The following is a 13,304-nucleotide window of genomic DNA, read 5'->3' on the forward strand; positions in this document are numbered from 1 at the left end:
GTGGCTTCTCTTGTTGCAGAGCACAGGCCCTGGAGCTCACTCTCAATAGTGCTGGCTCATGGGCTTAGTTGCTCTGTGACATGTGGGATCTTCCTGGATCAGGGATTGAACCCATGTCTCCTGCATTGCCAGGCAGATTCTTTACCAGTGAGCCTCCAGGGAAGCCCTCTTGTTAAGTTTTTGTCTGGTATAAGTATAGCCATTCCTGCTCTCTTTTGGTTTTCATTTGCATGAATATCTATTTCCATCCCTTCACTTTGAGACTTTTTGTGTCCTTAAAGCTAAATTAGATGATATAAAATGGATGATATAAAATGTCATTTGGTTACCTGTGCTAATAAAGTTTCTCCTTGATGATGGAAAAAAAAAGCTAAATTGAGTCTCTTGTGGGAAGCATATAGTTGGGTCTTTTTTTTTTTTTTAATCCATTCATCTACTGTATGCCTTTTGAATAGATGGATAATTTAAAGAATTAAAATTTAAAGTAATTATTGATAGGTAAGGATTTACTAGGTCTTTTCTGTTAGCTCAGCTGGTTGTATCTTATTATGTTCTGGCCTCAGGTGGTTGTATCTTATTATGTTCTGACTGTTGTGTAGTTCCTTTGATCCTCTCTTGATCTCTTTTTTTTTTTTTTAATTGATAATTTTCCTTCATGGTGTATTTTTTAAAGTATTTTTAGTGCCTTAATTGAGGTAAAATTGTCATGCAATAAACTGCACAATATTTAAGGTACAATTTGACGAATTTAACATATATATATACACAAACATCCTGAAACTATCACTGCAATCAAGATAATATACATATCTATCACCTCCCACAAAAAAACAAAAAACAGACCCATCTAATCAGCCTTCAATGTAAAGCAAAGAGTTGTATCTTAGCAATTTTTTTTGTTTGTTTTTATTAATTGGAGAGTAATTGCTTTACATTGTTGTGTTGGTTTCTGCCATAAAACATGTGAATCAGCCATAAGTATACCTATGCCCCCTCCATCTTGAACTTCCCTCCCACCGTCCACCCCATTCCACCCCTCTAGGTTGTCACAGAGCACTGGGCTGAGCTCCCTGTGTTATACAGCAATTTCCCACTAGCTGTCTATTTTACACGTGGTAATGTACATGTTTCAGTGCTACTCTCTCCATTTGTCCCACCCTCTCCTTTCCCCTCCGTGTCCACAAGCCTGTTCTCTATGTCTGCGTCTATTGCTGCCCTGCTAATAGATTCATCAGTACCATTTTTCTAGATTCTGTATATATGCATTGTTATACAATATTTGTTTTTCTCTTTCTGATGTACTTCACTCTTTATAACAGGCTCTAGGTTCATCCACCTCACTGAAACTGACTCAAATTTATTCCTTTTTGTTTATTTTTTGTTCCTTTTTATGGCTGAGTAATATTCCATTGTACATATATATCACAACTTCTTTATCCATTCATTTGTCAGTGGACATCGAGGTTGCGTCTGGGTCCTGGCTGTTGTAAATAGTGCTGCACTGAGCATTGGGGTACGTATGTCTTTTTCAGTTATGGTTTTCTCAGGATATATGCCCAGGAGTGGGATTACTGGGTCATATGGCAGTTTTATTTTTGGTTTTTTTCCTTAAATAAATCTCCACGCTGTTCTCCATAGTGGCTATATCAGTTTACATTCATACCAGCTGTGCAAGAGTGTTCCCTTTTCTCTACATCCTTTCCAGCATTTATTGTTTATAGATTTTTTGATAATGGCCATTCTGTCTAGTGTGAGGTGATACCTCATTGTAGTTTTGATTTGCATTTCTCTAATGATGAGTGGTGTTGAACATTTTTCCATGTGTTTGATGGCCTTCTGTATGTCTTCTTTGGAGAAATGTCTGTTTAGGTCTTCTGCCTATTTTTTAACTGGGTTGTTTGTTTTTCAGGTATTGAGCTGCCTGAACTGCTTGTATATTTTGGAGAATCCTTAGTGACATGTTTTGATCTTGATCTTTTATCTGTCTGCTCTAGTTTTCAGTTTTGTGATTTTCGTGAGGGCTATAAAAAACATCTTACAGTTATAAGAATCAATTTTAAGCTAATAACAACTTAACTTTGATAGCATACAGAAATTCTGTGCTTTTCTCTCTTCTTGTGCTTTATGTTTTTGATAGCACACTTTACATCTTTTTATATTGTATATTCATGAAGAAATTATTATAGCTATAGTGATTTTTAACACTTCCGTGCCTTATCCTTATACTAGAGTTAAGAGATAACTTTCCAGCATAATACAGTACTAAGGTCCTCCTCAATATGTGGGAAATTGGTTCCATGACACCCCTCATCCCTTGTGTATACCCAGAATCCATGGATGCCTAAGTCCCTTGGATAAAATGGAGTAGTACTTACATATAACTTTAAATCTTTAAATCATCTGTAGATTACTTATTATACCTAATGCAGTGTAAATATCATGTAGATAGTTGTAAACACTCTGTAAATTGTAGCTGGAGTAGTGCATATTCAAGGTTTATTTTTTGGAACTGTCTGAGATTTTTTTTCCTCAAATATTTTCAGTCAATTTCTTTTCAGTCTATGGAAGTGGAATTCTTGAATAGGGAGGGCCAACTGTATTTTGAATTTGACTGTGTACTTGACTTTACCAGTGCGTTTTATATTTCCATATGTTTTCATGTTATTAGTGTCCTCTCATTTCAGCTTGAAGAACTTCTTTTAGCATTTCTTGTAAGGCAGATCTAGTGATAATGAATGCTCTATACATTTGTTTGGGAAAATATATTTTTTAAATTTATGTATTTGTTTTTTACTGCACTGGACTCTTTGCTGTGAGCAAACTTTCTCTAGTTGTGGCCAGTGGGGTGCTGCACTCTAGTTGTGCTTGGGCATCTCATTGCTGTAGTTTCTCTTGTTGCAGAGCATGGGCTCTAGGGCACATGGGCTTCAGTAGTTGTGGCTCACGGGCTTAGTTGCCCTGTGGCATGTGGGATCTTAGATTCTGGGCAAAGGATCAAACCCATGTCTCCTGCATTGGCAGGTGGATTTTTAACCACGGGACCACCAGGAAGTTCCCTGTGTGGAAGAGTCTTTATCTCTTCTTCATTTCTGAAGGATAGGTTTGCCAGGTAAAGTATTCTTGGTTGGAAGATTTTTTTTGCTTCGTTTTGTTTTATTGAAATATGGTTGATTTACAATGTGGTGTTAGTTTCAGGTGTACAGTAAAATGATTCAGTTTTTTATATATCTGTTCAATTCTTTTCCAATTTAGGTTGTTTCATAATATTTAGCAGAGTTCCCTTTGCTATACAGTAGGTCCTTGTTGGTTATCCTTTTTCAGTATAACAGTGTGTACATGTCAGTCCCAAACTCCTTAACTGTCCCTCCCATAACCTGTCCTCTCTGGTAACCATAAATTTGTTCTCTAAGCCTGTGAATCTATTTCTGTTTTGTAAATACGGTCACGTATAATTTTTCAAAGATTCTGTATATAAATGATATCATACCATATTTATTACTCTGACTTACTTCACTTAGTATGACACTGTCTAGGTCCATCCATGTTGCTGCAAATGGCATTATTTCATCCTTTTTAATGGCTGAGTGATACTCCGTTGTAAATATATACCATATCTTCTTTATCCGTTCTTTTGATGAACATTTAGGTTGCTCCCATGTCTTGGCTGTTGTAAACAGTGCTGAAAAGAACATTGGGAGTGCGTGTATCTTTTCAGACCAGGTTTTCCCTGGATACATGCCCAGGAGTGGGATTTCAGGATCATATGGTAGTTCTCTGTAGTTTCTTTAGGAATCTCCATACTTTTTTCCATAGTGGCTGCTTCAGTTTGTATTCCCACCAACAGTGTAGGAGGATTCCCTTCTCTCCACGCCCTCTCCAGCATTTATTGTTTGTGGATTTTGATGATAGCCATTCTGACTGGTGTGAAGTGATATCCATTTTAGTTTTGATTTGCATTTCTCTAATACTTAGTGATGTTGGAAATCTCTTCATGTGCCTCTTGGCCCTCTGTAAGTCTTCTCTGGAGAAATGTTTGTTTAGGTCTTCTGCTTATTTTTTGATTGGGTTTTTTCTTTTGATGATACTAAGCCACATGAACTGTTTGTAAATTTTGGAGACTAATCCCTTGTTGGTCACATCACTGGCAAATATTTTCTCCCATTATGTGAGTTGTTTTTAATTTTGTTTATGGTTTCCTTTGCTGTGCAAAAGATTTGAGCTTAATTAGGTCTCATTTGTTTATTTCTCAATTTTTTTTTCCATTACTCTGGGAGATGGATCAAAAAGATATTGCTGAGATTTATGTTGTGAGAGTGTTCTGCCTGTGTTTTCCTCTGAGTTTTATAGTTTCCAGTGTCACATTTAGATCTTTAATCCATTTTGAATTTTTTGTGTGTATAGTGTTAAACAATGTTTTAATTTTATTTTTTTACATGTGAGTCGTCCAGTTTTCCAAGCACCGTTTAGTGACGGGCCTGTCTTTCCTATTGCATAGTCTTGCCTCCTTTGTTTAGATTCACTGAGCATGGATACATGGGTTTATTTCTGGGCTTTCTGCCCTGTTCCTTTGATCTGTCTTTGTTTTTGTGCCCATACCATATTGTTCTGATAATTATCACTTTGTAGTGTGATCTGAAGAAAGGGGGCCTTTTCCTCCAGCTCCGTTTTTCTTTGTCAAGATTGCTTTGGCTATTTGGGATCTTTTGCGTCTCCATACAAATTTTAAGATATTTTGTTCTAGTTCTATTAACAGTGCCATTGGTAATTCGATAGGGATTGCATTGAATCTACAGATTGCCTTTGGTAGTATGTTGTTTTACCAGTATTGATTATTCCAATCCAAGAAGATGATGTATCTTTCCATCTGTTTGTGTCATCGCCAGTTTCTTTCATCAGTGTCATAATTTTCAGAACACAGGTCTTTTGTCTCCTTATTCCTAGGTATGGTATTTTATTCTTTTTGATACGATGGTAAATGGAGTTGTTTCTTGAATTTCTCTTTCTGATCTTTCATTGTTAGTGTATAAAAATTCAACAGACTTCTTTGTGTTAATTTTGTAACCTGCAACTTTACCAAATTCATTAATGAGCTTTAGTAGTGTCTTTAGAATTTCCTGTATATAGTATCATGTCATCTGAAATAGTGACAGTTTAACTCATTCTTTCCCTTTTCCAATTTGAATACCTTTTATTTCTTTTGTCTTTTCTGATTGCCATGGCTAGGATATTTAGATCAGATGGCTATATTTACTTTCATAGAGCTGTGTGCTTTTCTGTAATATTTTATGCTAAACTTTAAAAGTTTACTTAATGTTGACTCAATAGTCATTATAAAAAGGTTAAAAGTACAGAAAGTTGACTTGAACTGCTTCTGCATGTGAGACTATCACATGGAGAAAAACAACCACTGTTATCAACACTTCCTTCCATTTTCTTGTGCTTTTTTTTTTTTCTTTTTTGACCGCATGGCATGTGGAACTTCCCCAACCAGGTATAGAACCCATGCCCCCTGCATTGGAAATGCAGAGTCTTAAAACCACTGGACCACCAGGGAAGTCCTCTTGTGTGTCTTTTGCCCATATCCTTTAATTAAATTCTATTCTGATTGGAAAAGTACATGTTCTGTTTAGAAAAGTTGCCAAACACAGTAAGGCACCACATGCTTCTCACAATGGAATAACGATATGCTTGACAAAATGATGCCAAGGACCATAGTATGGAAAGTTTCATTAATGGCAAAGAATCCAGAAATATAAGATTTTTATGTTAAAAATGTAAGGGTTCTGGGATTTCCCTGGCAGTTCAGCGGTTAACACTCCATACTCCCTATCGAGGGTGCACGGGTTCGATCCCTGGTTGGGAATTAAGTCTGCATGGCATGGCCTTAAAATAAAACAAGCAAGTGAAAATGTAAGGGCCCTGATTTTGGTCAGCATCTAGTAAGCACACAGTACCCTTTGCCTCTGGCTGCGTGTGTGCTAAGTAGCTTCAGTGTGTCCGAAACTGTGTGACCCTATGGACTGTAGCCCGCCAGGCTCCTCTGTCTGTGAGATTCTCCAAGCAAGAATACTGGAGTGGATTGCTGTGCCCTCCTGCAGGGGATCTTCCCAGCCCAGGGATTGAACCCAGGTCTCCTGTATTATAGATGGATTCTTTACGATCTGAGCCACTAGGGAAGCCCCCAAAACTAGAGTAGGTAGCCTCTCCCTTTTCCAGGTGAACTTCCTGACCCAGGAATTGAACCAGGGTCTCCTGCATTGCAGGCAAATTCTTCACCAGCTGAGCTACCAGGGAAGCCCATTCTCTTTGTATCTCTTACATCTCCTGCATTGACAGGCAGGTTCTTTACCACTAGCGTAACCTGGGAAGTCCTTCTGGCTAAATACAATTAAATGACTAGGGCCAATTGCATGGACCAACGGTCAGAAAGGAAACTGTTTTTGTTTTTTCTCTCCATAGAGTATCTTCTAGCATGGACTCAAAGGTAACCCAGAACCTGGAACTGGACACTAGATATAGACAGAAGTCCAAGAGAAGCCTGTCTTTCTAGTCTGAGAAGTGAGAAAGTGGCTTCTTAAGAGATTAGAGGGTAGGGATGCAGGAAGAAAATCTTGTGTCTTGTTTGTTTTTATTTTTCGCATCCATTTTCTCCCACTCTTGTCCCTCATGAAATTTTGTGGTGGTGAAGGCAATAATGACATCGGCAGCCAGCGGGCAGAGGAATACTTTTATTTACAGGGATTATGGTCTCAAGAGCATGGAGAAATTTGCTGATTTTGTTCTCAATTCTTACTACTTGACCTGGGAAGCAATCACAGTTGTGGGAGGTGCTCAGCAGTAGAAAGAAATGAAATTCTTTCCTTTCTTGCCAGTAGACCCTCAAAAGGTCCTGTGGGAGCTGGAATGTCTTGGAAAGATTGTAAAGAGAAAAGTGAAAGTTGCTCAGTTGTGTCCGACTCTTTGTGACCCCATGGACTGTACAGTCCATGGAACTCTCCAGGATACTGGAGTGGGTAGCCTTTCCCTCCTCCAGGAGATCTTCCCAACCCAGGTATCGAACCCAGGTCTCCCTCATTGCAGGTGGATTCTTTACCAGCTGAGCCACAAGGGAAGCCCAAGAATACTGGAGTGGGTAACGTATCCCTTCTCCAGTGGATCTTCCCGACTCAGGAATCAAACCGGGGTCTCCTGCTTTGTAGGCGGCTTCTTTACCAACTGAGCTATCAGGGAAGCCCTGTAAAGAGGAAGGAACTCAACAGAGTGAACCCGTATGAACTCTTGGGTTTTCCTAATATTGTTTGCATATTATTATCCTAAATATTATCTGTGCACTTGACCCTAACCAGCACACCAAAGGCTAGACTGCTGCCCAGGTCATGTGCCGGAATCTGCACAGTATGCTTGAGACAAGTCAGGATAGTACTGCAAGGGCTTTGAAAATGAACTGATGTTGGAACCCAGGGAGAGTGGATAGGAATTTGAGGATTGGACCTAATTGGGGAGATTGTTGCTAAAACAAAAATGTGCACTTGCTTCAGCAGCACATACATTGAAATTGGAACAATACAGAGGAGATTAGCATGGCCCCTGTACAAGGATGACATGCAAATTCCTGAAGAGTTTCATGTTTTTTTTCCTTAAAAAACTAGGAATAGAACTACCATATGACCCAACAATCCCACTACTGGGCATATACCCTGAGAAAACCATAATTGAAAGAGACACATGTACCCCAGTGATTGTTGTAGCCCTGATTACAATAGCTAGGACATGGAAGCAGCTAGATGTCCATTGACAGATGAGTGGATAAAGAAGTTGTGGTACATGTATGCAGTGGAATGTTACTCAGCCATAAAAAAGAACACATTTGAGTCCGTCTTAATGAGGTGGATGGACCTGAAACCTGTTATACATAGTGAGATAGGTCAGAGAGAGGACAGATACCATATATCAATGCATATATATGGAATCTAGAAAGATGGTACTGATGAACCTATTTGCAGGGCAGCAGTGGATACGCAGACAGAGCAGACTTATGGACCCAGTGGGGGAAGGAGAGGGTGGGACGAATTGAGAGAATAGCATGGAAACATATACACTGCAATATGTAAAATAGATAGCTAGTGGAAATTTGCTGTATGACGTAGGGAGCTCAAATCAGGGACTCTGTGACAACCTGGAGGGGTCGGGTGGAGTGGGAGGTGGAAAGAGGTTCAAGAGGGAGGGGGCATATGTATACCTTTGGCTGATTCGTGTTGATAATGACAGAAACCAACACAATATTGTAAAGCAATTATCGTCCAATTAAAAACTAGAAAAAAACACCCTACCATTTTCTATTGGACTTGAACCAGATGCAGAATAACCTAGCACAGTATCCAAACATTCAGTTACTCCACATATAAACAATCAGGAAAATCTTACCAGCTCCTAAAGGGAAAAGACAGTCAGCAGATGGCCACCATGACATAACAAAGATGTTGGAATCAACAAAGAATTTAAACTATAATTATTAGTTAAACCTGGCTCTAATAATTGAGGGTGCACATTCTTTTCTTTGAAAAAAAAAAAAAGTTTGTTTATATTTGGCCGTGCTTTGTCTTTGTTGCTGCGTGGGCTTTTCTCGAGTTGTGGCAAGTGGAGGCTCCTCGCTAGTTGTGGCGCACAGGATTCTCATCGTGGTGGCTTTTCTTGTGGTGGAGCACAGGGTCTGTAGTGTGCAGGTTTCAGGCGTTGCGGCTCCCACGCTCTAGAGCACACACTCCATAGTTGTGGCACATGGGCTTAGTTGCTCCACAGCTTTTGGGATCTTACTGGACCAGGGGTTGAACCCGTGTCTCCTGCATTGGCAGGCAGATTCTTTACCACTGGACTACCACGTTATTCCTTGAGGGTGAACATTTCTTAAACAAATGGAAAGATAGACATTTAAATTGGAAGTTTTAGAACTGAAACTATATTTAAAATTCATTGAGTGGACTCAGTGACAGAATAGAGATATATTAAGAAGTCATTTAACTTGAAGGTAGAAGGGTAAAACCTATGTATTTGAACAACAGGTTTTTAAAATAAACTGAAGAAAAATGAAGGGAGCTTCAGGGGCCAATGGGATAATAACAAAACGTTTTATCTTTCATGTTATCGAAGTCTCAGAAGGAGTGGAGATGGAGTGCAGTAAAAGTATGTGTGGACATTATAGGAAGAAAGAAAGATGTTTCTTATGCAGTTGACATGCTATTCTACTTAGAAAATCCCAAGGAATGTACAAAAAAGACTGTGGAGCTAATTATTGAGTTCAGCACAAATTCAGGATACAAGAGCAACATATTGAAATCAGTTATATTTCTTTGTACTAGCAATTAACACGGGGAAACTGAAATTGAAAACAGAACCAGTCAAAAAAATTGGGTGTAAATCTAACAAAACATGTACAGCACTTGTACGCTAAAAACAGTAATGATTAAAGTAATACAGTAATGATTAAAGAGGGAGTTCCCGTGAGTGGTTAGGACTCTATGCTTCCATTGCAGGGAACATGAGTTCAGTCTCTGGTCAGGGAACTGAGATCCCATAAACTGCAATGCTGCCAAGAGAAAAAAAAATCAAAGATTAAATAGAGATGTTTTGTTCATAGATTGGAAGACTAAACATAGTAGCAATGTCAATTCTTCTCAGAATTGATAATGCAAGTTTATTGTAATTCCTGTCAAAATTCTAGCAAGATTTTTTTTTAGACATAGACAAGATTACTCTAATATCTGTATGGAAAGGCAAAGAAACTAGAAAAGGTAAAATAATTTTGAAGAAGAATAAAATGAGAGGAATGTCTTTACCCATTTCAAGACTTTAGAGCTACAGTCATGAAGACCACGTGGTATTGGTGGAGGGATAGACGCATAGATCAGTGGAATAGTTTAGAAAACCTAGAAATAGACTCACACAAGTACAGCCAGTTGCTTTTTGACTGAATGTTTGTGTCCCCCACAAGTTCTTACTTGAAATCCTAACCCTCAGTGTGATTTTATTAGGAAGTCATAGCCTTTTGGGGGATAATTAAGTTGTAAGGGTGGAGTCCTCACGAATGGGATTACCTGCCCTGGTGAAAGAGACCCCAGAGAGCGCTCACTCCCTTTTCTGCCACGTGAAGGCACGGTGAGAAAACGGCCATCTGTGAACCAGGAAATGGGCCCTCATCAGAAAACCTGCCAGTGCCTCGACTTGGACTTCCTAGACTCCAGAAATGTGAACAGTAAATATTTATTGTCTAAGCCACCCAGTGTATGCTATTTGTGTTGTAACAGCCCAGAGGGCTAAGACAGGTGCCAAAGCAATTCAGTGGAGGAAAGGTAGTCTTTTTAACATTTGGTGTTGCAACAATTGGTTATCCACAGGGAAAAACAAAATGCAAACCTAACCTCACATCTTACACAAAAAGTAACTCAAATGTTTCATAGATTTAAGGTGGGCTCGGACAGTAAAGAATGGCCTGCAGTGCAGGAGACCCAGGTTTGATCCTTGGTTCCAGAAGATCCCCTGGAGAAGGAAATGGCTGAAGAATTCCATGGGCAGAGAAGCCTGGTGGGCTACAGTCCATGGGGTCGCAGAGAGTCGAACACCACTGAGTCACTAATACACAAGAATTAAAAATTTTAGGAGAAAACATCAGAGAAAAATTTCAGAAGCAAGGCTTAGTGAAGAATTCTTTTTTAAAAATTTATTTTTTATCTATTGTAGCATTTTTTTTTGGCTGTGCTGGGTCTTCGTTGCTTTATATGGACTTTCTCTAGTTGCAGCAAGCAGGGGCTACTCTTTGCGCAAGCTTCTCATCGCTTCTCATCGCTTCTCATTGTGGTGGCTTCTCTGGTTACAGACCACAGACTCTGCTCTAGGGTGCGTGGGCTTCAGTAGTTATGGCACGTGGGCTCAGTAACTGCAGCTTGCAAGCTCCAGAGCGATGTCTCAGTGGTTGTGGCCCACTGACTTAGTTGCTCCTCGGCATGTGGGATCTTTCCAGACCACGGATCGAACCTGTGTCCCCTGCTCTGAAAGGTGGATTCCTGTCCACTGCACCATCAAGGAAGTCTGGTGAAGAATTCTTATACATGGCACCTAAAGCATGACCCATAAAGGGGGGGAAAAGTAGGATACATTAGACTTCATCAAAAATTAAAAGCTTTGGCTCTATCATGGAGTCTGTGAAAAGAATTTTTAAGAAGACAGGTTACACAGACTTGAAGAAAATGTTTGTGAACAACATATCTGGCAGGGACTTACATCTAGAATATCTAGAATATATTATATAACGAAATCTCAGCAATTCCTAAATACCTAGTGGATCAAAGAAGAAAGTACATGGGGAGTTAGAAAATACTTTTAAGATGAATGGAAACAAAACAAAATTCACAAATACAGAAGCTATGGGATACAACTAAAGTAGTGTTTAGAGGGAAATTTTCAACTGTTAGTGCCTGTATTAAGAAAGAAAAAAACAGCTCAGATCAGTAACCTTAAGAAACAAAGAAGAAAAAGAAGAAACTAGAAAAGAGAAAAATAAACCCAAAACAAATGGAAGGAAGAAGAAAATAAAGACTAGAGTGTAAACAAATGCAGAGAGACTAGGAAAATAGTGAAGTACATAAAAGCAAGAGTTCTATTAAAAGATCAGCAGAATAAGAGGAAGCTCAAATAACTGGAATCATTGCAGAAAGTGGGGACGGGAAAGTACCACCAATCTTCAGTAATAAAAATGACTATAATACTATGAACAGCAAATATTATGCTAATAAATTAGATAGCCTAGGTGAAATGGACAAATTCCTGGAAACACACAAACTAACAAAATTTTTTCAAGAAGAAATAGAAAATCTGAATAGACTTGACAGATAAAGAGATTGAGTTAATAGTTTAAAAACTTCCCACACAGAAGGAAAAAGCCGAAGATCAGATGCCTTCACTAGTAAATTCTGTCAGATCTTTAAAGAAGATTTGACTATCTATTTGGACAGACTTTTGTTGGTAAAGTAATGTCTCTGCTTTTTAATATGCTGTCTAGGTTGGTCATAGCTTTTCTTCCAAGGAGCAAGTGTCTTTTAATATCATGGCTGCAGTCACCATCTACAGTGATTTTGGAGCCCCCCAAAATAAAGTCTCTCACTATTTCCACTGTTTCCCCATCTATTTGCCATGAAGTGATGGGACTGGATGCCATGATCCTAGTTTTCTGAACGTTGAGTTTTTTTTTTTTTTAATAAATTTATTTTAGTTGGGGGCTAATTACTTTACAATATTGTAATAGTTTTTGCCATACATTGACATGAATCAGCCATGGGTTTACATGTGTTCCCCTTCCTGGACCCCCCACCCACCTCCCTCCCCATCCCATCCCTCTGGGTCATCCCATCGCCCTGGCCCTGAGCATTTGTCTCATGCATCGAACATGGAATGGTGTTCTGTTTCACATATGATAATATACATGTTTCAATGCTATTCTCCCAGAACGTCCCACCCTCACCTTCTCCCTCAGAGTCCATAAGACTGTTCTATGCATCTGTGTCTCTTATTCTGTCTCGCATATAGGGTTATCGTTACCATCTTTCAAATTCCATATATATGCATTAGTATACTGTATTGGTGTTTTTCTTTCTGGCTTACTTCACTCTGTATAATGGGCTTCAGTTTCATCCATCTCAATAGAACCGATTCAAATGTATTTTTTTAATGGCTGAGTAATATTCCATTGTGTATATGTACCATAGCTTCCTTATCCATTCGTCTGCTGATGGACATCTAGGTTGCTTCCATGTCCTGGCTATTGTAAACAGTGCTGCGATGAACATTGGGGTACACGCGTCTCTTTCAATTCTGGTTTCCTTGGTGTGTATGCCCAGCAGTGGGATTGCTGGGTCATATGGCAGTTCTATTTCCAGTTTTTTAAGGAATCTCCACACTGTTCTCCATAGTGGCTGTACTAGTTTGCATTCCCACCAACAGTGTAAGAGGGTTCCCTTTTCTCCACACCCTCTCCAGCATTTATTGCTTGTAGACTTTTGGATAGCAGCCATTCTGACTGGTGTGAAATGATACCTCATTGTGGTTTTGATTTGCATTTCTCTAATAATGAGTGATGTTGAGCATCTTTTCATGTGTTTGTTAGCCATCTGTATGTCTTCTTTGGAGAAATGTCTGTTTAGTTCTTTGGCCCATTTTTTGATTGGGTCGTTTATTTTGAACGTTGAGTTTTAAGCCAACTTTTTTACTCTCCTCTTTCACTTTCATCAAGAGCCTCTTTAGTTTCTCTTCGCTTT

The 13,304-nt window shown here is 39.1% G+C and overlaps 1 protein-coding gene and 1 non-coding gene across 18 annotated transcripts in view; both read left to right on the top strand.

Moving 5' to 3' along the window:
- The window catches only part of SCAP (SREBF chaperone), a 100,369-nt gene that overhangs the window by 34,543 nt on the left and 52,522 nt on the right, over positions 1-13,304 (top strand). The window lies entirely within an intron of this gene.
- Positions 7,530-7,632, top strand: LOC145522074 (U6 spliceosomal RNA). Its single transcript, XR_014065892.1, has one exon. It is a non-coding gene; the product is annotated as a U6 spliceosomal RNA (small nuclear RNA).

The sequence above is a fragment of the Giraffa tippelskirchi genome, chromosome 9 (assembly GCF_054371585.1).
Source record: "Giraffa tippelskirchi isolate mGirTip1 chromosome 9, T2T-mGirTip1v1.2.pri, whole genome shotgun sequence".
In the NCBI taxonomy this organism is placed as follows: Eukaryota; Metazoa; Chordata; class Mammalia; order Artiodactyla; family Giraffidae; genus Giraffa; species Giraffa tippelskirchi.